The sequence below is a fragment of the Triticum dicoccoides genome, chromosome 7A (genome assembly GCF_002162155.2).
Source record: "Triticum dicoccoides isolate Atlit2015 ecotype Zavitan chromosome 7A, WEW_v2.0, whole genome shotgun sequence".
Lineage (NCBI taxonomy): Eukaryota > Viridiplantae > Streptophyta > Magnoliopsida > Poales > Poaceae > Triticum > Triticum dicoccoides.
Genome location: NC_041392.1, coordinates 68,539,614 through 68,560,427, shown reverse-complemented (window position 1 = coordinate 68,560,427; position 20,814 = coordinate 68,539,614). Strand labels below are relative to the sequence as shown.

The 20,814-nt window shown below is 46.3% G+C and overlaps 1 long non-coding RNA gene across 1 annotated transcript; it reads left to right on the top strand.

The window, feature by feature from the left end:
• The first annotated feature begins 19,821 nt into the window (after window positions 1-19,821).
• LOC119329675 lies at window positions 19,822-20,526 on the top strand. Its single transcript, XR_005159651.1, has 3 exons — window positions 19,822-19,883; window positions 19,985-20,204; window positions 20,513-20,526. It is a non-coding gene; the product is annotated as an uncharacterized LOC119329675 (long non-coding RNA).
• The last annotated feature ends 288 nt before the right edge of the window (window positions 20,527-20,814 follow it).

Here is a 20,814-nt window from a genome sequence, read left to right as displayed (position 1 = left end):
CACAACTGCGTGGCGGGCGCAGCCAACCAACGAGTGATGGAGGACGGAGCTAGCCGTAGAGGTGGAATAGGGGAGGGCCAATGGCGGCCGGGGCATGGCTGGTGGTGGCGTGTGTGTGAGGAGGGAACTCGTATGGTGTGGCGGTATGAGTGGGGGCGGTGTGGGGATGGAAGATTGGAAGGTGTTGATTGGAGAGAGGCTTCTCAAGGAATTAAGGGTGGAGTCAGCATGCATGCGTGGGTTTCCATCATTGATTTTCTAACTCTCTTTTTGCACGCGGGTGGGATCGAGCGAGACGGTGATTTTTTTCCTTCGATCGATCATTGGTGTTACGAAGCGAAGCAAAACGAACACGACGTATAGACTTCCTCCAATGGTAAGGAATAGTAGGCATAATAGAGATTTAATAATAGAGACATCCAGAAGATAAAAAAGATATTTACCAGCATATCAATCTTCTAAGAGATGTGACAAAATATCAATAATCTTCATCAATTCTATGGATGCTTGCTTGTTGTACAACTTTGTCAAAGAGAAACATGTAAGAACTTGTTGCGAAGGGAAATATATAATGTAGCCACCAATATGCCCGTGTTTTGCATGGAATAACAAAAAAAAAATCATCATGTGAAAATTATTCTAATTTGGGAAATCATAGTCGAGCATGTATTGGACTTCCATTTATATAGCGACCAATGGAGATTCACTTTTCTTTTTGGCAGTCATCATGTCTCCATAACCACACTCTCCACGCAATTGTAAATGTCACAGTCCGTTTGCAATTCTAATGTTTTCGGTTGGCCCTCTGGGCGAGGTCCCTATGCAACACTTTCTTTTTCGTGTTAGACTGAATAGCAGTATTTCCACATTATGCATTGGATCTCGTCATCTGCTGAGCTTCACCTCTGTTCTATATATACATCCAAAGAGAATGAAATGTTGAAAGTGGGTGCATCGGCTCTGTTTGTCATAGAAAATGCACGAAGTACCGACATGTCGGCGGCGTCAGTATGTTTTACTCATGCAATGGGAAACTATTTCCATTAAGGATAACTTATAGTTAATTTTGATTGAATTCCTACTGGGAGACAAGAGATTCATATAAGAAAAGATGTCAATGCTTTTGAAGCTAGTGAATATTTATAATGTTAGTATCTTTCTTATCGATGTCATGGTCATATGATCGTGGTCGTCTCCACACTGCCACTCCTTCCGAATCTCCACCAAGTTCAGAGGTAGTGTGGTGATGGCGGAACCGTCACCAGCCTTCGGGTCCGTCAAGTTTTACGCCGGCCAACTTCGGCACGGGCTTCGATTTCAATGGTTGCGCGATGGCCGATACCTCACCCTCACTCGGAAAAACTAGGAAGCCCACCATTGACCATGCCCTACCCGTTAGCATGGTCTCCATCGCCAGCATCACTTTCCCATCTAGACCGTAGCCAGCCGTCCGCCTCTCCCGTGACCCGCTCCACAATTATGTGGCGGGCGTAGCTAGCCAACCGGTGATGGAGGGCGGAGCTAGCCATAGAGGCGAAAAAGGGGGAGGGCTAATGGCAGCCGGGGCATGACTGGTGGCGGCGTGTGTGTGTGAGGAGGGGACTCGTACGGGGCGGCGGTGTGGGAATGGAAGATTGGAAGGTGTTGATTGGAGAGAGATTGTTCGAGGAATCAAGGGTGGAGTCGGCATGCATGCGTGGGCTTCCACCGTTGAATTTTGTACTCTCTTTTTGCACGTGGGTGGGATCGAGCAAGATGGTTATTTTTTTTCCTTTGATTGATCATTGGTGTTACAAAGCGAAGCAAAGCGAACACGATGTATAGACTTCCTTCAATGGTAGGGAACGATAGAGATAATAGAGGCATCCAAAAGATTAAAAAATATTTATTAGAATAACATTCTTCTAAGTAATGTGACAAAATATCAATAATCTTCATCAATCTTATAGATGCTTGCTTGCTGTAGAACTTTGTCAAAGAGAAACATGTAAGAACTTGTTGTGAAGGGAAATATATAATGTAGCCACAAATATGCCCGTGTTTGGCATGGAATAACAAAACAAAAATTCATCATGTGAAAACTATTCTAATTCGGAAATCACAGTCGAGCATGTATTTGACTTCCATTTATATAGCAACTGATGGAGATTCACTTTCCTTCTCAACCACACTCTCCACGCAATTGTAAATGCCACCGTCCTTTTGCAGTTCTAATATTTTCGGTTGGCCCTCTAGGTGAGGTCCCTATGAAACACTTTCTTTTCGGTGTTAGATTGAATAGCACTATTTCCACATTATGCACTGGATCTCGTCACCTCCTGAGCTTCACCTCTATTCTATATATCCAAAGATAATGAAATGTTGAAAGTGGGTACATCAGTTCTATTTGTCATACAAAATGAACGACATGCCGACGTACCCGCGGCGTCATTATGTTTTGCTCATGCAATGGGAAACTATTATCATTACATAGAAAGGATAACTTATAGTTCATTTTGATTGAATTGCTACTGGGAGACAGGAGATTCGTTGCACAACTTGGTAATATGGCACTAAGTTTGGCTCAATCTACATAACAAAATACTGATCCCTCTGTTACAGGTATATTTACATTTAAGATAGAGATAAGAGATAGAGATAGGATAGGTTTAACTTGTCCTCTACTCCAAGTCTCTCTCCCTCCATTGTACCTCTATATATACCCCATACACAGGTCACATCAATACAACATAATATTCAGCCATCTCATATTTTCGACATGGTATTAGAGCGGTTAGTCTCACGACGCCGATCCTAAAACCTTCCACCACTTCGCGGCGCGCCGCCACCGGGGAGATTAATCTCCTATCTCCGGGGGCGCGGCACCCGATCAATCAAAGTTTAGATCGGTCACATAGTTTCCATGCAAATTTTCAGTTCCCCGTCATTAGATCAACTAGTAGATACCCCGCGCCTTGCTGCGAAAATTTGTAGTCTTATGTTGAGCATCTCCTTAGAGCATAACGCAGCTCATAAACGGGCTATTGGAAGTGTCAAGGGGAAGAGCGAGACTGCAAGTAAACAAAAGATTTTCAATTTCATCAATCTAACAAAGTTGTAAACCCTTCGGCTTGCCAAAATAATGAAACATTCATAAAAAAACAGTGTACTGTTAATATATTCCGACATTGCTACCTCAGTAAGCAAAATTCGGAAACTTCTATAGGGTAACTATGTGTAATGCACACTTGTTTTAAACAAATGAATTTTCTAACAGCACAAACATTTTTCAGAACACAGGGAGTAAGTCCCTGCTTCTATTTTCCATTGAAAATGAAACCCATCAGCCAAAAGAAGGGAAACTGCAGTGACTCTTGCGGATATAGTTTAGAAAGATGAACAAAGTTCGGATACATCACATACAGCTATAGATCGCTAACTGAGCACACACAGCCCACAAGCAAACCATGCCTATAGTTTCCCCTTTGCTGTCTCCGGCGTCCGTCTCTTGATATTTCTGTGTCGAGCAAGCTTGCTGGCCGAGGCACAACATCTGATGCTTCACTGATGGTTTGGGAACAATATACAAAGTATGCGAGCTGCTGATTTAGTTGGTGGATTCAACCGACAAATGTAAAAGCATGAAAGAGCATGTTACCAAAATGGCAACTAGACACCAAAGAATTGTGTTTGTGGAAATATTCAAACAACACTTGCAATCACTTAAATAATAAACATAGCACTCTATACCAAGCTCTCTAGATCTGCATAAAAAAAATCAGTGAGTCAGAAAACAACAAATGTGTTATATACCATGTTGTAATCAAAAGAAATAATAATCTTGATATTGAATGGAAACTTTACAACCTAGCATATCACAGCAATTCAGAGAGCCCTTGTTCCACAATATTAGGATACTAACCCGGCCCTAGGAAGTGGAGTAGATACTGACTTTTAGGGGTCGTCAAACAATGTATGTGGAATAGCAAGGCAACATATCATTATAAAATGCACTCAGGGACAAACTCTCTGCAAAATAAGATGAACCACAAATGATATGGCTATATATAAACTTAAAGAAAATTTGAAGAAACTAACGCACAAAAAATCTGGATGATGAATGATAGGACCTCCCATACAGTACTCTGATGAATTTTCCAATCTGCACATTCATAGATCTTAGTATTCGTACATGACCACGAGCCACATACCAATCAGTAAGAAAAAGTAAGGTGCATTTACAGTATACATCAGGCCCGTAGAGCAAAGATCTGGACACATATACGACCGGAACGACCTCATCTGAATTTACAGTAAGTATGCATCTCTTCCACTAAAAGAACATATATGGCTTGAGGGGAACGACACAGGCGTAATGATCTGCACAAATATACTATGGGAACGACCTCATCTTCCTGCTCCTACCTTTGGCTATAGAGGCAGTACTTTGATTGAGATCCGGCATACATGTCGATGATTGGCATGGATCTGGATCCATCACACCGCCGAACTACGATTGGGGGTTGGCGCCCTCACCCTTGCCAGCACAGTTACTCTGATTGGAAATTAGGCCTTCCCACAAATCTAAGTAAAACAAATGCAGTTCAGATCTGAGGAGATAGACAGAAGGAGAGCTTCCACCTCTGACGCATGTGGTGTTGAAGGAGGTCGCTGATGGTGGCACGCATGGTTCACCGGAGGTCAGCGGCGATCATGGGCACCGGGAAGGCAGCTAGGCGCATGTCTCTAGTGTCCATGGCCAGAGAGGCTTGGCCGGCTACGGCGTATGGGAAGAGGCGGCATAAGAATTGGGAAGACAAACGCAGGAAATTTATTGCTTGGAGATGAAAGGAACCGTCGGAGGAAGAAATCTCTATCTCTACTACTATTAAACAAGCAAACATATTCATCACTAAGTACACCCAGCCTAGCCTACACAAAACAACACGAAAAAATTACAGCCTCCTGATCCGTTCACATAATTTTATCTAACCGTCCAGATTACCGTAATCCACATCCAAAACTGCGTTTAGCACTTTTAGTGGGCGGACGAAAACTTTGTCGTTCTCACGTCCCGCAAGAGTAGGAAGGGATCCCAGGCCGCGTAATTAGCGCTAGCATCCCGTGAGAGGCCAGAGCCCATCCGCTCGGGGACCCAGCCCCCTCGTGCGCTCACGACGGAGAACTTCGCAGCGCATCGGCCGATGGCTGTTCCGGTCGCCGCCCCTACTCCTGAGGACGCCGCGCGCCGAGAGGTAAGGGTGTGGCCCATCGATGTTGTCCTCCTCTGCTTGGTGGCATTCATGGATGCGGGAGGCCAAGTCGCCAGATCCGTGCTGGCCGACAGAAAGGGTCCCCGGAGGACGGCTGTCGGCTGGAGCTTCGCCATCTACCTCCAACAGCCATCCGGCACCCAATTGCTAATGGTGTGTTGTGCCCCTTCCCAATCAACGTCGCCGACAGCCTCACGGATGCCGACATCACCGGGCTTCCTCAGCTCCCTCCCTGCCCCCTTGCCGGACCTCCCCGGCTCCCAGCTACCCGTACACAGCACCGGCACGGTCCCCGTGCCCTTGTTGACACCTCCCTGAGTATGCGACCCACGCGCACAACGCTCTCTGCTGCACCAGGTGCTTGTGGTATTGCCTCAAAGAATGTAGTGTTAATAGTTTAGGATCACTAAGTTGCTGATTTAATTTGTTCTATCCAGCGGGGAAGTGATGCTACACGACGACGAGTTTCCTAGACAAGAAGATCTCCGTACTCTTTCCGATGGTGCAAAATCATCTCTACTACTATTAAACAAGCAAACATATTCATCACTAAGTACATCCAGCCTAGCCTACACAAAACAACACGAAAGAATTACAGCCTCCTGATCTGTTCACATAATTTTATCTAACCGTCCAGATTACCGTAATCCACATCCAAAACTGTGTTTAGCATTTTTAGTGGGCGGACGAAAACTCTGTCGTTCTCACGTCCCGCAAGAGTAGGAAGGGATCCTAGGCCGCGTAATTAGCGCTAGCATCCCGTGAGAGGCCAGAGCCCATCCGCTCGGGGACCCAGCCCCCTCGTGCGCTCACGACGGAGAACTTCGTAGCGTATCGGCCGACGGCTGTTCCGGTCGCCGCCCCTACTCCTGAGGATGCCGCGCACCGAGAGGTAAGGGTGTGGCCCATCGATGCTGTCCTCCTCTGCTTGCTGGCCTTCATGGATGCGGGAGGCCAAGTCGCCAGATCCGTGCTGGCCGACAGAAAGGGTCCCCGGAGGACGGCCGTCGGCTGGAGCTTCGCCATCTACCTCCAACAGCCATCCGGCACCCCATTGCTAATGGTGTGTCGTGCCCCTTCCCAATCAACGTCGCCGACAGCCTCACGGATGCCGACATCGCCGGGCTTCCTCAGCTCCCTCCCTGCCCCCTTGCCGGTGTTGGGTAACGTAGCATAATTCAAAATTTTCCTACGTGTCACCAAGATCAATCTATGGAGTCATCTAGGAATGAGGGAGGAGTGGATATACATACCCTTGTAGATCGCGCGCGGAAGCGTTCAAGAGAACGGGGTTGATGGAGTCGTACTCGTCGTGATCCAAATCACCGATGATCCTAGCGCCGAACGGACGGCACCTCCGCGTTCAACACACGTATGGAGCAGCGACGTCTCCTCCTTCTTGATCCAGCAAGGGGGAAGGAGAGGTTGATGGAGATCCAGCAGCACGACGGCGTGGTGGTGGAAGTAGCGGGATTCCAACAGGGCTTCGCCAAGTGCTGCGGGAGGAGGGAGATGTGTCATGGGAGGGAGAGGGAGGCGCCAGGGCTTAGGTGAGGCTGCCCTCCCTTCCCCCTACTATATATAGGGCCAAGGGAGAGGGGGGAGGCGCAGCCTTGGCCCTTCCTCCAAGGAAGGGTGCGGCCAGGGAGGAGTCCCACCTCCCCAAGGCACCTCGGAGGTGCCTTCCCCTTTTAGGACTCTTCCTTTCCCTTGATTCTTGGCGCATGGGCCTCTTGGGGCTGGTGCCCTTGGCCCATATAGGCCAAGGCGCACCCCCTACAGCCCATATGGCCCCCCAGGGAAGGTGGCCCCACCCGGTGGACCCCCGGGACCCTTCCGGTGGTCCCGGTACAATACCGGTGACCCCGAAACTTGTCCCGATGGCCGAAATAGCACTTCCTATATATAATTCTTTACCTCCGGACCATTCCGGAACTCCTCGTGACGTCCGGGATCTCATCCGGGACTCCGAACAACTTTCGGGTTACCGCATACTAATATCTCTATAACCCTAGCGTCACCGAACCTTAAGTGTGTAGACCCTACGTGTTCGGGAGACATGCAGACATGACCGAGATGACTCTCCGGTCAATAACCAACAGCGGGATCTGGATACCCATGTTGGCTCCCACATGTTCCACGATGATCTCATCGGATGAACCATGATGTCAAGTACTTAATCAATCCCGTATACAATTCCCTTTGTCTATTGGTACGATACTTGCCCGAGATTCGATCGTCGGTATCCCGATACCTTGTTCAATCTCGTTACCGGCAAGTCTCTTTACTCGTTCCGTAACACATCATCCCGTGATCAACTCCTTGATCACATTGTGCACATTATGATGATGTCCTACCGAGTGGGCCCAGAGATACCTCTCCGTTTACACGGAGTGACAAATCCCAGTCTCGATTCGTGCCAACCCAACAGACACTTTCGGAGATACCTGTAGTGTACCTTTATAGCCACCCAGTTATGTTGTGATGTTTGGCACACCCAAAGCACTCCTACGGTATCCGGGAGTTGCACAATCTCATGGTCTAAGGAAATGATACTTGACATTAGAAAAGCTTTAGCATACGAACTACATGATCTTGTGCTAGGCTTAGGATTGGGTCTTTGTCCATCACATCATTCTCCTAATGATGTGATCCCGTTATCAACGACATCCAATGTCCATGGTCAGGAAACCGTAACCATCTATTGATCAACGAGCTAGTCAACTAGAGGCTTACTAGGGACATGGTGTTGTCTATGTATCCACACATGTATCTGAGTTTCCTATCAATACAATTCTAGCATGGATGATAAACGATTATCATGAACAAGGAAATATAATAATAACTAATTTATTATTGCCTCTAGGGCATATTTCCAACAGTCTCCCACTTGCACTAGAGTCAATAAACCAGTTCACATCGATATGTGATTAACACTCAAGGTCACATCCCCATTGACTAACACCCAAAGAGTTTACTAGAGTCAATAATCTAGTTCACATTACCATGTGATTAACACTCGATGAGTTCTGGGTTTGATCATGTTATGCTTGTGAGAGATGTTATAGTCAACGGGTCTGAATCTTTCAGATCCGTATGTACTTCACAAATCTCTATGTCATCTTGTAGATGCAACTACTACGCTACATTTGGAGCTATTGCAAATAACTGTTCTACTATACGAATCCAGCTTACTACTCAGAATAATCTGGATTAGTGTCAAAGTTTGCATCGGCGTAACCCTTTACGACGAACTCTTTTACCACCTCCATAATCGAGAAAATTCCTTAGTCCACTAGTTACTAAGGATAACTTTGACCGCTGTCCTGTGATCCATTCTTGGATCACTCTTGTACCCCTTGACTGACTCATGGCAAGGCACACTTCAGGTGCGGTACACAGCATAGCATACTGTAGAGCCTACGTCTAAAGCATAGGGGACGACCTTCGTCCTCTCTATTTTGCCGTGGTCGAGCTTTAAGTCTTAACTTCATACCTTACAACTCAGGCAAGAACTCCTTCTTTAACTGATCCATCTTGAACACCTTAAAAATCATGTCAAGGTATGTGCTCATTTGAAAGTACCATTAATAATTTTGATCTATCCTTATAGATCTTGATGCTCAATGTTCAAGTAGCTTAATCCAGGCTTTCCATTGAAAAACACTTTCCAAATAACCCTATATGCTTTCCAAAATTCTATGTCATTTTTGATTAACAACATGTCAACAACATATATTCATCAGAAATTCTATAGTGCTCCCACTCACTTCTTTGGAAATACAAGTTTCTCATAAACTTTGTATACACCCAAAATCTTTGATCATCTCATCAAAGCATACATTCCAACTCCGAGATGCTTACTCCACTCCTTAGAAGGATTGCTGGAGCTTTGCATACTTATTAGCATCTTTCAGGATTGACAAAACCTTCCGGTTGTATCACATACAACCTTTCCTCAAGAAAATCGTTGAGGAAACAATGTTTTGACATCCTATCTGCAAGATTTCACAAATAATGCAGTAATCGCTAATATAATTCCAACAGACTCTTAGCATCGCTACGAGTGAGAACGTCTCATCGTAGTCAACTCCTTGAACTTGTCGGAAAACATCTTAACGACAAGTCGAGCTTTCTTAATGGTGATACTTCCCATCATTGTCCGTCTTCCTTTTAAAAATCCATCTATACTCAACAGCCTTATGACTATCGAGTAGTTATTCCAAAGTCTACACTTTGTTTTCATATATGGATCCTCTCTCAGATTATATGGCCTCGAGCCATTTATCGGAATCCGGGCCCACCATCGCTTCTCCATAGCTCGTAGGTTCATTGTTGTCTAGCAACATGACTTCCAAGACAGGATTACGTACCACTTTGAAGTAGTACGCATCCTTGTCATCCCACGAGGTTTGGGAGTGACTTGATCCGGAGTCTCATGATCAATATCATAAGCTTCCACTTCAATTGGTGTAGGTGCCACAGGAACAACTCTTTGTGCCCTGCTATACACTAGTTGAAGTGATGGTTCAATAACCTCATCAAGTCTCCTCCATCCTCCCACTCAATTCTTTCGAGAGAAACTTTTCCTCGAAAAAGGACCCGATTCTAGAAACAATCCCTTATTGCTTTCGGATCTGAGACAGGAGGTATACCCAACTGTTTTGGGTGTCCTATGAAGATGCATTTATCCGCTTTGGGTTCGATCTTATCAGCCTGAAACTTTTTCACATAAGCGTCGCAGCCCCAAACTTCTAAGAAATGACAGCTTAGGTTTCTCTAAACCATAGTTCATATGGTGTCATCTCATCGGAATTACGTGGTGCCCTATTTAAAGTGAATGTGGTTGTCTTTAATGCCTAACCCATAAACTATTGTGGTAATTCGATAAGAGACATCATGGTATGCATCATATCCAATAGGGTGCAGTTATGATGTTCGGACACACCATCACACTATGGTGTTCCAGGTTGTATTAGTTGTGAAACAATTTCCACAATGTCTTAATTCTATGCCAAACTCGTAATTCAGATATTCATCTCTATGATCATATCATAGATATGTTATCCTCTTTTCACGACGATCTTTCAACTTCACCCTGAAATTACTTGAACCTTTCAATAATTCAGACTCATGATTCATCAAGTAAATATACTCAATATCTACTCAAATCATCTGTGAAGTAAGAACATAACGATATCCACTACATGCCTCAGCACTCATTGGATTGCACACATCAAAATGTATTACTTCCAATAAGTTGCTTTCTAGTTCCATTTTACTGAAAACGAGGCTTTCAGTCATCTTGCCCATGTGGTATGATTTGCATGTCTCAAGTGATTCAAAATCAAGTGAGTCCAAACGGTCCATTTGCATGGAGTTTCTTCATGCATATACGCCAATAGACATGGTTCGCATGTCTCAAACCTTTCAAAACAAGTGAGCCCAAAGATCCATCAACATGGAGCTTCTTCATGCGTTTTATACCGATATGACTTACGTGGCAGTGCCACAAGTAGGTGGTACTATCATTACTATCTTTTGGCATGAACATGTGTATCACCACGATCGAGATTCAATAAACCATTCATTTCAGGTGTAAGACCATTGAAGGTATTATTCAAATAAACAGAGTAACCATTATTCTCTTTAAATGAATAACCATATTGCGATAGACATAATCCAATCATGTCTATGCTCAACGCAAACACCAAATAACAATTATTTAGGTTTTAATACCAATCTCGATGGTAGAGGTAGCATGCGATGCTTGATCATATCAACCTTGGAAACACTTCCAACACATATCGTCAGCTCACCTTTAGCTAGTCTCTGTTTATTCCGTAGCTTTTATTTCGAGTTACTAACACTTAGCAACCGAACCGGTATCTAATACCCTGGTGCTACCAGGAGTACTAGTAAAGTACACATTAACATAATACATCCAATATACTTCTATCAACCTTGCCAGCCTTCTTATCTACCAAGTATCTAGGGTAATTCTGCTCCAGTGGTTGTTCCCTTTATTATAGAAGCACTTAGTCTCGGGTTTGGGTTCAACCTTGGGTTTCTTCACTAGAGTGGCAGCTGATTTGCCATTTCATGAAGCATCCCTTTTTGCCCTTGCCCTTCTTGAAACTAGTGGTTTCACCAACCATCAACAATTGATGCTCCTTTTTGATCTCTACTTTTGTGGTGTCAAACATCGCGAATATCTCAAGGATCATCATATATGTCCCTGATATATTATAGTTCATCACGAAGCTCAAGCAGCTTGGTGGTAATGACTTCGGAGAACCATCACTATTTCATCTGGAAGATCAACTCCCACTCAATTCAAGCGATTGTTGTACTCAGACAATCTGAGCACAAGTTCAACAATTGAGCTTTTCTCCCTTAGTTTGCAGGCTAAGAAAATCGTCGGAGGTCTTATCCCTCTTGACGTGGGCACGAGCCTGAAATTCCAATTTCAGCCCTCGAAACATCTCATATGTTTCGCGACGTTTTAAAACGTCTTCAGTGCCTCAACTCTAAACCGTTTAACTAAATTATCACGTAGTTATCAAAATGTGTATGTCAGATGTTCGCAACATCCACAGACAACGTTCGAGGTTCAGCACACTGAGCGGTGCATTAAGGACATAAGCCTTCTATGAAGCAATGAGGAAAATCCTCAGTTTACGTACCTAGTCCGCATAATTGCTACTATCAACTTTTAACTAAATTTTCTCTAGGAACATAACTAAACAGTAGAACTGAAGCGCGAGCTACGACATAATTTGCGAAGACCTTTTGACTATGTTCAGGATAATTAAGTTCATCTTATGAACTCCCACTCAGATAGACATCCCTCTAGTCATCTAAGTGATTACATGATCCGAGTCAACTAGGCCATGTCCGATCATCACGTGAGACGGACTAGTCAACATCGGTGAACATCTTCATGTTGATCGTATCTTCTATATGACTCATGCTCGACCTTTCGGTCTCTTGTGTTCCGAGGCCATGTCTGTACATGCTAGGCTCGTCAAGTTAACCTAAGTGTTTCGCATGTGTTCCGGGGCCATGTCTGTACATGCTAGGCTCATCAACACCCGTTGTATTCGAACATAAGAATCTATCACACCCGATCATCACGTGGTGCTTCGAAACGACGAACTTTCGCAACGGTGCACAGTTAGGGGGAACACTTTCTTGAAATTTTAATGAGGGATCATCTTATTTACTACCTTCGTTCTAAGCAAATAAGATGTATAAACATGATAAACATCACATGCAATCAAATAGTGACATGATATGGCCATCATCACTTTGCTCCTCTTGATCTCCATCTTCGGGGCTCCATGATCATCATCATCACCGGCAAGACACCATGATCTCCATCATCATGATCTCTATCATCGTGTCTTCATGAAGTTGTCTCATCAACTATTACTTCTACTACTACAGCTAACGGTTAGCAATAAAGTAAAGTAATTACATGACGTTTATGTTGACACGCAGGTCATAAATAAATTAAGACAACTCCTATGGCTCCTGCCGGTTGTCATACTCATCGACATGCAAGTCGTGATTCCTATTACAAGAACATGATCAATCTCATACATCACATATATCATTCATCACATCCTTTTGGCCATATCACATCACATAGCATACCCTGCAAAAACAAGTTAGACGTCCTCTAATTGTTGTTTGCATGTTTTACGTGGCTGCTATGGGTTTCTAGCAAGAATGTTTCTTACCTACGCAAAGACCACAACATGATATGCCAATTGCTATTTACCCTTCATAAGGACCCTTTTCATCGAATCCGATACGACTAAAGTGGGAGAGACAGACACCCGCCAGCCACCTTATGCAACTAGTGCATGTCAGTCGGTGGAACCGGTCTCACGTAAGCGTACGTGTAAGGTCGGTCCGGGACGCTTCATCCCAAAATGCCGCCGAATCAAGATAAGACTATTAACGGCAAGCATATTGAACAAAATCAATGCCCACAACTACTTTGTGTTCTACTCGTGCATAGAAACTACGCATAGACCTAGCTCATGATGCCACTGTTGGGTAACGTAGCATAATTCAAAATTTTCCTACGTGTCACCAAGATCAATCTATGGAGTCATCTAGCAACGAGGAAGGAGTGGATCTACATACCCTTGTAGATCACGCGCGGAAGCGTTCAAGAGAACGAGGTTGATGGAGTCGTACTCGTCGTGATCCAAATCACCGATGATCCTAGCGCCAAACGGACGGCACCTCCGCGTTCAACACACGTACGGAGCAGCGACGTCTCCTCCTTCTTGATCCAGCAAGGGGGAAGGAGAGGTTGATGGAGATCCAGCAGCACGATGGCGTGGTGGTGGAAGTAGCGGGATTCCAACAGGGCTTCGCCAAGTGCTGCGGGAGGAGGGAGATGTGTCATGGGAGGGAGAGGGAGGCGCCAGGGCTTAGGTGAGGCTGCCCTCCCTTCCCCCTACTATATATAGGGCCAAGGGAGAGGGGGGAGGCGCAGCCTTGGCCCTTCCTCCAAGGAAGGGTGCGGCCAGGGAGGAGTCCCACCTCCCCAAGGCACCTCGGAGGTGCCTTCCCCTTTTAGGACTCTTCCTTTCCCTTGATTCTTGGCACATGGGCCTCTTGGGGCTGGTGCCCTTGGCCCATATAGGCCAAGGCGCACCCCCTACAGCCCATGTGGCCCCCCGGGGCAGGTGGCCCCACCTGGTGGACCCCCGGGACCCTTCCGGTGGTCCCGGTACAATACCGGTGACCCCGAAACTTGTCCCGATGGCCGAAATAGCACTTCCTATATATAATTCTTTACCTCCGGACCATTCCGGAACTCCTCGTGACATCCGGGATCTCATCCGAGACTCCAAACAACTTTCGGGTTACCGCATACTAATATCTCTATAACCCTAGCATCACCGAACCTTAAGTGTGTAGACCCTACGGGTTCGGGAGACATGCAGACATGACCGAGATGACTCTCCGGTCAATAACCAACAGCGGGATCTGGATACCCATGTTGGCTCCCACATGTTCCATGATGATCTCATCGGATGAACCACGATGTCAAGGACTTAATCAATCCCGTATACAATTCCCTTTGTCTATTGGTACGATACTTGCCCGAGATTCGATCGTCGGTATCCCGATACCTTGTTCAATCTCGTTACCGGCAAGTCTCTTTACTCGTTCCATAAGACATCATCCCGTGATCAACTCCTTGATCACATTGTGCACATTATGATGATGTCCTACCGAGTGGGCCCAGAGATACCTCTCTGTTTACACGGAGTGACAAATCCCAGCCTCGATTCATGCCAACCCAACAGACACTTTCGGAGATACCTGTAGTGTACCTTTATAGCCACCCAGTTACGTTGTGACGTTTGGCACACCCAAAGCACTCCTACGGTATCCGGGAGTTGCACAATCTCATGGTCTAAGGAAATGATACTTGACATTAGAAAAGCTTTAGCATACGAACTACATGATCTTGTGCTAGGCTTAGGATTGGGTCTTTGTCCATCACATCATTCTCCTAATGATGTGATCCCGTTATCAACGACATCCAATGTCCATGGTCAGGAAACCGTAACCATCTATTGATCAACGAGCTAGTCAACTAGAGGCTTACTAGGGACATGGTGTTGTCTATGTATCCACACATGTATCTGAGTTTCCTATCAATACAATTCTAGCATGGATGATAAACGATTATCATGAACAAGGAAATATAATAATAACTAATTTAATATTGCCTCTAGGGCATATTTCCAACAGCCGGACCTCCCCGGCTCCCAGCTGCCCGTACACAGCACCGGCACGGTCCCCGTGGCCTTGTTGACACCTCCCTGAGCAGGCGACCCACGCGCACAACACTCTCGGCTGCACCAGGTGCTTGTGGTATTGCCTCAAAGAATGTAGTGTTAATAGTTTAGGATCACTAAGTTGCTGATTTAATTTGTTCTATCCAGCGGGGAAGTGATGCTGTACGACGACGAGCTTCCTAGACAAGAAGATCTTCGTACTCTTTCCGATGGTGCAAAATCAAGGTGTACTCACTGACCTGTTCTGACTACTGATGGACATTATTCAACACATGTCTTTGAACTGAAAAATAATATAGTTATTAAATGTTTATTCAGTTGAGAGATGCCAATAGAATACCAGTTTGGTTTTTTCTATTTAAGTTCTTTATATAAAATTTTCTTCATAATATGCTTGAAACAGTACTGCTTTCAGTACATATTTTTTAGCTATTAATGATAATTAGGTCCAACTTTTACTTTCATTTGGAGCAGGTTCACTTTCGCCTTATTATTGCTCCACATACTGATACAAATGTCAGAGATTGCTCTTTTCTGGACACCTGCCGCCACACTGAGGTTGGCCATAGAAGCATAAACCCATTATGTTAATCTCTTCTTGTGCACCTATTTTTATCTTACACACACTTGTCAGAAACCATTTTTTGGTTCAATCTTCCCTGATGTATAGATATCAATGCATGCCCTTGAACCTGTTTGAGGTTTGATTTTAGATACTAAAACACATCCCTTCAGCATTTTGTTAATCTCTTTCGTAATTTTCCTAATTACCTGTTCATCTAGATCTGGAGTGGACTGAAGTTTCAGTATCTATGAGAGATGCAAGAACCTTTTGGACGCGGAGTATGTGATCGCGAGCTCACAGGAGCTCGGAATCACGCCCGTCCAGAATTGCTACGAGATTCGTCGCATTAAATGCTATAGACAGTTGGCGGGTCCATGCCGACGATGGAAAATTAGGATATACGGCACAATACGCGTCTGACAGATGGGGCAAGGTGGACGGAGGGGTGCATGGCATCGCCTGTGCGTGCCTGAGCCGTGGCTCGAGCTTGTCGCCGGCGTCCTGATCCGTGCATCAGGTACGGTGCTCTCCGCTAGCGCCGGCAGTGCCCGCACTTAATGCAGTAGTTGGGTCAGTCGCTGGTTACGGGAGTGAAGTTGGATTCGTCTCTCGTCCCGGTCGATGAAGAGGTGGAGATAATGACTCCGGCGACGGCGACTGGGCGGTGCAGCAACCTCGGACAGGCTCCGGCGACCATGGAGTTCTTACTGCAGCCGATAAACAGGTTGGGATCTGCTACTTGGCCCATTATTTTCAATGGTTTTGACTCGGATTTTGGGTACTAATCTAGATTCCGTCCCTTAAAATTTTGAGTTGATGAAGTAAAACGCTCCTGGAAGAGGTGAATGATAACAACGGGGCAATGGAGCCCGTGCGGTTCCCACTTCCCAGTATCCGTGGTGGCTGAGGTTGAGGATCCAGCACCGGCCGCTTCAAGTGCTGACGGGCAGATCTGGCGGGCGGAGGCAGCAGGCGCGGACATGGCTCAGTGCTCGGAGCACTCAATAGAGCAAATTGACCCATAAACACCAGGGTGGACGCAAAGGTACTACAACTTACCATCTGAATTGCATCAAAATTTGGCACTGCAAATGTGTGTGTCCGGTCAGATATGCAAGCAGTAACTGATGAAGTGAGGGTGGAACAGTATACATAATCGTGATTAAATAGCATGAACACCAGCAGTATATATACGTGTGTGGGAAGGTTTTATAAACTTGTTTAGGATAATATAGCATGAACTGCAATTTTGTAAGATGTTAGTGTAGCTCAGAATTTTGTGCGCTGGAATTTCACAACAAATGGCTGTAGCAGAAAACACCACCTGATTGTTTCTCTGCTGTGACTGGGCAGAGTGCGTGTAGGTGCTGCTGCTCTAGGAAGGCCTCCTTGCCCGGCCTAGCCTACACAAAACAACACCAAAAAATTATAGCCTCCTGATCCGTTCAAATAATTTTATCTAACCGTCCAGATTACCATAATCCACATCCAAAACTGCGTTTAGCATTTTTAGTGGGCGGACGAAAACTCTGTCGTTCTCACGTCCCGCAAGAGTAGGAAGGGATCCCAGGCCGCGTAGTTAGCGCTAGCATCCCGTGAGAGGCCAGAGCCCATCCGCTCAGGGACCCAGCCCCCTCGTGCGCTCACGACGGAGAACTTCGCAGCGCATCGGCCGACGGCTGTTCCGGTCGCCGCCCCTACTCCTGAGGACGTCGCGCGTCGAGAGGTAAGGGTGTGGCCCATCGATGTTGTCCTCCTCTGCTTGGTGGCCTTCATGGATGCGGGAGGCCAAGTCGCCAGATATGTGCTGGCCGACAGAAAGGGTCCCCGGAGGACGGCCGTCGGCTGGAGCTTCGCCATCTACCTCCAACAGCCATCCGGCACCCCATTGCTAATGGTGTGTCGTGCCCCTTCCCAATCAACGTCGCCGACAGCCTCACGGATGCCGACATCACCGGGCTTCCTCAGCTCCCTCCCTGCCCCCTTGCCGGACCTCCCCGGCTCCCAGCTACCCGTACACAGCACCGGCACGGTCCCCGTGCCCTTGTTGACACCTCCCTGAGTATGCGACCCACGCGCACAACGCTCTCTGCTGCACCAGGTGCTTGTGGTATTGCCTCAAAGAATGTAGTGTTAATAGTTTAGGATCACTAAGTTGCTGATTTAATTTGTTCTATCCAGCGGGGAAGTGATGCTACACGACGACGAGTTTCCTAGACAAGAAGATCTCCGCACTCTTTCCGATGGTGCAAAATCATCTCTACTACTATTAAACAAGCAAACATATTCATCACTAAATACATCCAGCCTAGCCTACACAAAACAACACGAAAGAATTACAGCCTCCTGATCTGTTCACATAATTTTATCTAACCGTCCAGATTACCGTAATCCACATCCAAAACTGTGTTTAGCATTTTTAGTGGGCGGACGAAAACTCTGTCGTTCTCACGTCCCGCAAGAGTAGGAAGGGATCCTAGGCCGCGTAATTAGAGCTAGCATCCCGTGAGAGGCCAGAGCCCATCCGCTCGGGGACCCAGCCCCCTCGTGCGCTCACGACGGAGAACTTCGTAGCGTATCGGCCGACGGCTGTTCCGGTCGCCGCCCCTACTCCTGAGGACGCCGCGCGCCGAGAGGTAAGGGTGTGGCCCATCGATGTTGTCCTCCTCTGCTTGGTGGCCTTCATGGATGCGGGAGGCCAAGTCGCCAGATCCGTGCTGGCCGACAGAAAGGGTCCCCGGAGGACGGCCGTCGGCTGGAGCTTCGCCATCTACCTCCAACAGCCATCCGGCACCCCATTGCTAATGGTGTGTCCTGCCCCTTCCCAATCAACGTCGCCGACAGCCTCACGGATGCCGACATCGCCGGGCTTCCTCAGCTCCCTCCCTGCCCCCTTGCCGGACCTCCCCGGCTCCCAGCTGCCCGTACACAGCACCGGTACGGTCCCCGTGGCCTTGTTGACACCTCCCTGAGCAGGCGACCCACGCGCACAACACTCTCGGCTGCACCAGGTGCTTGTGGTATTGCCTCAAAGAATGTAGTGTTAATAGTTTAGGATCACTAAGTTGCTGATTTAATTTGATCTATCCCGCGGGGAAGTGATGCTGCACGACGACGAGCTTCCTAGACAAGAAGATCTCTGTACTCTTTCCGATGGTGCAAAATCAAGGTGTACTCACTGACCTTTTCTGACTACTGATGGACATTATTCAACACATGTCTTTGAACTGAAAAATAATATAGTTATTAAATGTTTATTCAGTTGAGAGATGCCAATAGAATACCAGTTTGGTTTTTTCTATTTAAGTTCTTTATATAAAATTTTCTTCATAATATGCTTGAAACAGTACTGCTTTCAGTACATATTTTTTAGCTATTAATGATAATTAGGTCCAACTTTTACTTTCATTTGGAGCAGGTTCACTTTCGCCTTATTATTGCTCCACATACTGATACAAATGTCGGAGATTGCTCTTTTCTGGACACCTGCCGCCATACTGAGGTTGGCCATAGAAGCATAAACCCATTATGTTAATCTCTTCTTGTGCACCTATTTTTATCTTACACACACTTGTCAGAAACCATTTTTTGGTTCAATCTTCCCTGATGTATAGATATCAATGCATGCCCTTGAACCTGTTTGAGGTTTGATTTTAGATACTAAAACACATCCCTTCTGCATTTTGTTAATCTCTTTCGTAATTTTTCTAATTACCTGTTCATCTAGATCTGGAGTGGACTGAAGTTTCAGTATCTATGAGAGATGCAAGAACCTTTTGGACGCGGAGTATGTGACCGCGAGCTCACAGGAGCTCGGAATCACGCCCGTCAAGAATTGCTACGAGATTCGTCGCATTAAATGCTATAGACAGTTGGCGGGTCCATGCCGACGATGGAAAATTAGGATATACGGCACAATACGCGTCTGACAGATGGGGCAAGGTGGACGGAGGGGTGCATGGCGTCGCCTGTGCGTGCCTGAGCCGTGGCTCGAGCTTGTCGCCGGCGTCCTGATCCGTGGATCAGGTACGGTACTCTCCGCTAGCGCTGGCAGTGCCCGCACTTAATGCAGTAGTTGGGTCAGTCGCTGGTTACGGGAGTGAAGTTGGATTTGCCTCTCGTCCCGGTCGATGAAGAGGTGGAGATAATGACTCCGACGACGGCGACTGGGCGGTGCAGCAACCTCGGACAGGCTCCGGCGACCATGGAATTCTTACTGCAGCCGATAAACAGGTTGGGATCTGCTACTTGGCCCATTATTTTCAATGGTTTTGACTTGGATTTTGGGTACTGATCTAGATTCCGTCGCTTAAAATTTTGGGTTGATTAAGTAGAACGCTCCTGGAAGAGGTGAATGATAACAACGGGGCAATGGAGCCCGTGCGGTTCCCACTTCCCAGTATCCGCGGTGGCTGAGGTTGAGGATCCAGCACCGGCCGCTTCAAGTGCTGACGGGCAGATCTGCCGGGCGGAGGCAGCAGGCGCGGACATGGCTCAGTGCTCCGAGCACTCAATAGAGCAAATTGACCCATAAACACCAGGGTGGACGCAAAGGTACTACAACTTACCATCTGAATTGCATCAAAATTTGGCACTGCAAATGTGTGTGTCCTGTCAGATATGCAAGCAGTAACTGATGAAATGAGGGTGGAACAGTATACATAACCGTGATTAAATAGCATGAACACCAGCAGTATATATACGTGTGTGGGAAGGTTTTATAAACTTGTTTAGGATACTATAGCATGAATTGCAATTTTGTAAGATGTTAGTGTAGCTTAGAATTTTGTGGGCTGGAATTTCATAACAAATGGATGTAGCAGAAAACACCACCTGATTGTTTCTCTGCTGTGACTAGGCAGAGTGCGTGTAGGTGCTACTGCTCTAGGAAGGCCTCCTTGCCCGGACAGGGTCACGGCACTGGAGAAGTCTGTCAGGGAATTTGCCGAGCATCCAGGTGACATAGTTATGGTGCCAAAGATTGGAACAAGTTTTGACACGCTCGGAGAAGCTTATGACTTTTACAATTTGTACTCCTGGGAGAAAGGATTTGGAATACGATATGGAAAGAGCAGGCTAAACATTAGCAGGACTAAGTGTAGGCAAGAGATAGTCCGTGGATGTGTGGTACGGCTAATGTTACAGCGGAAATTGATTACTAGTT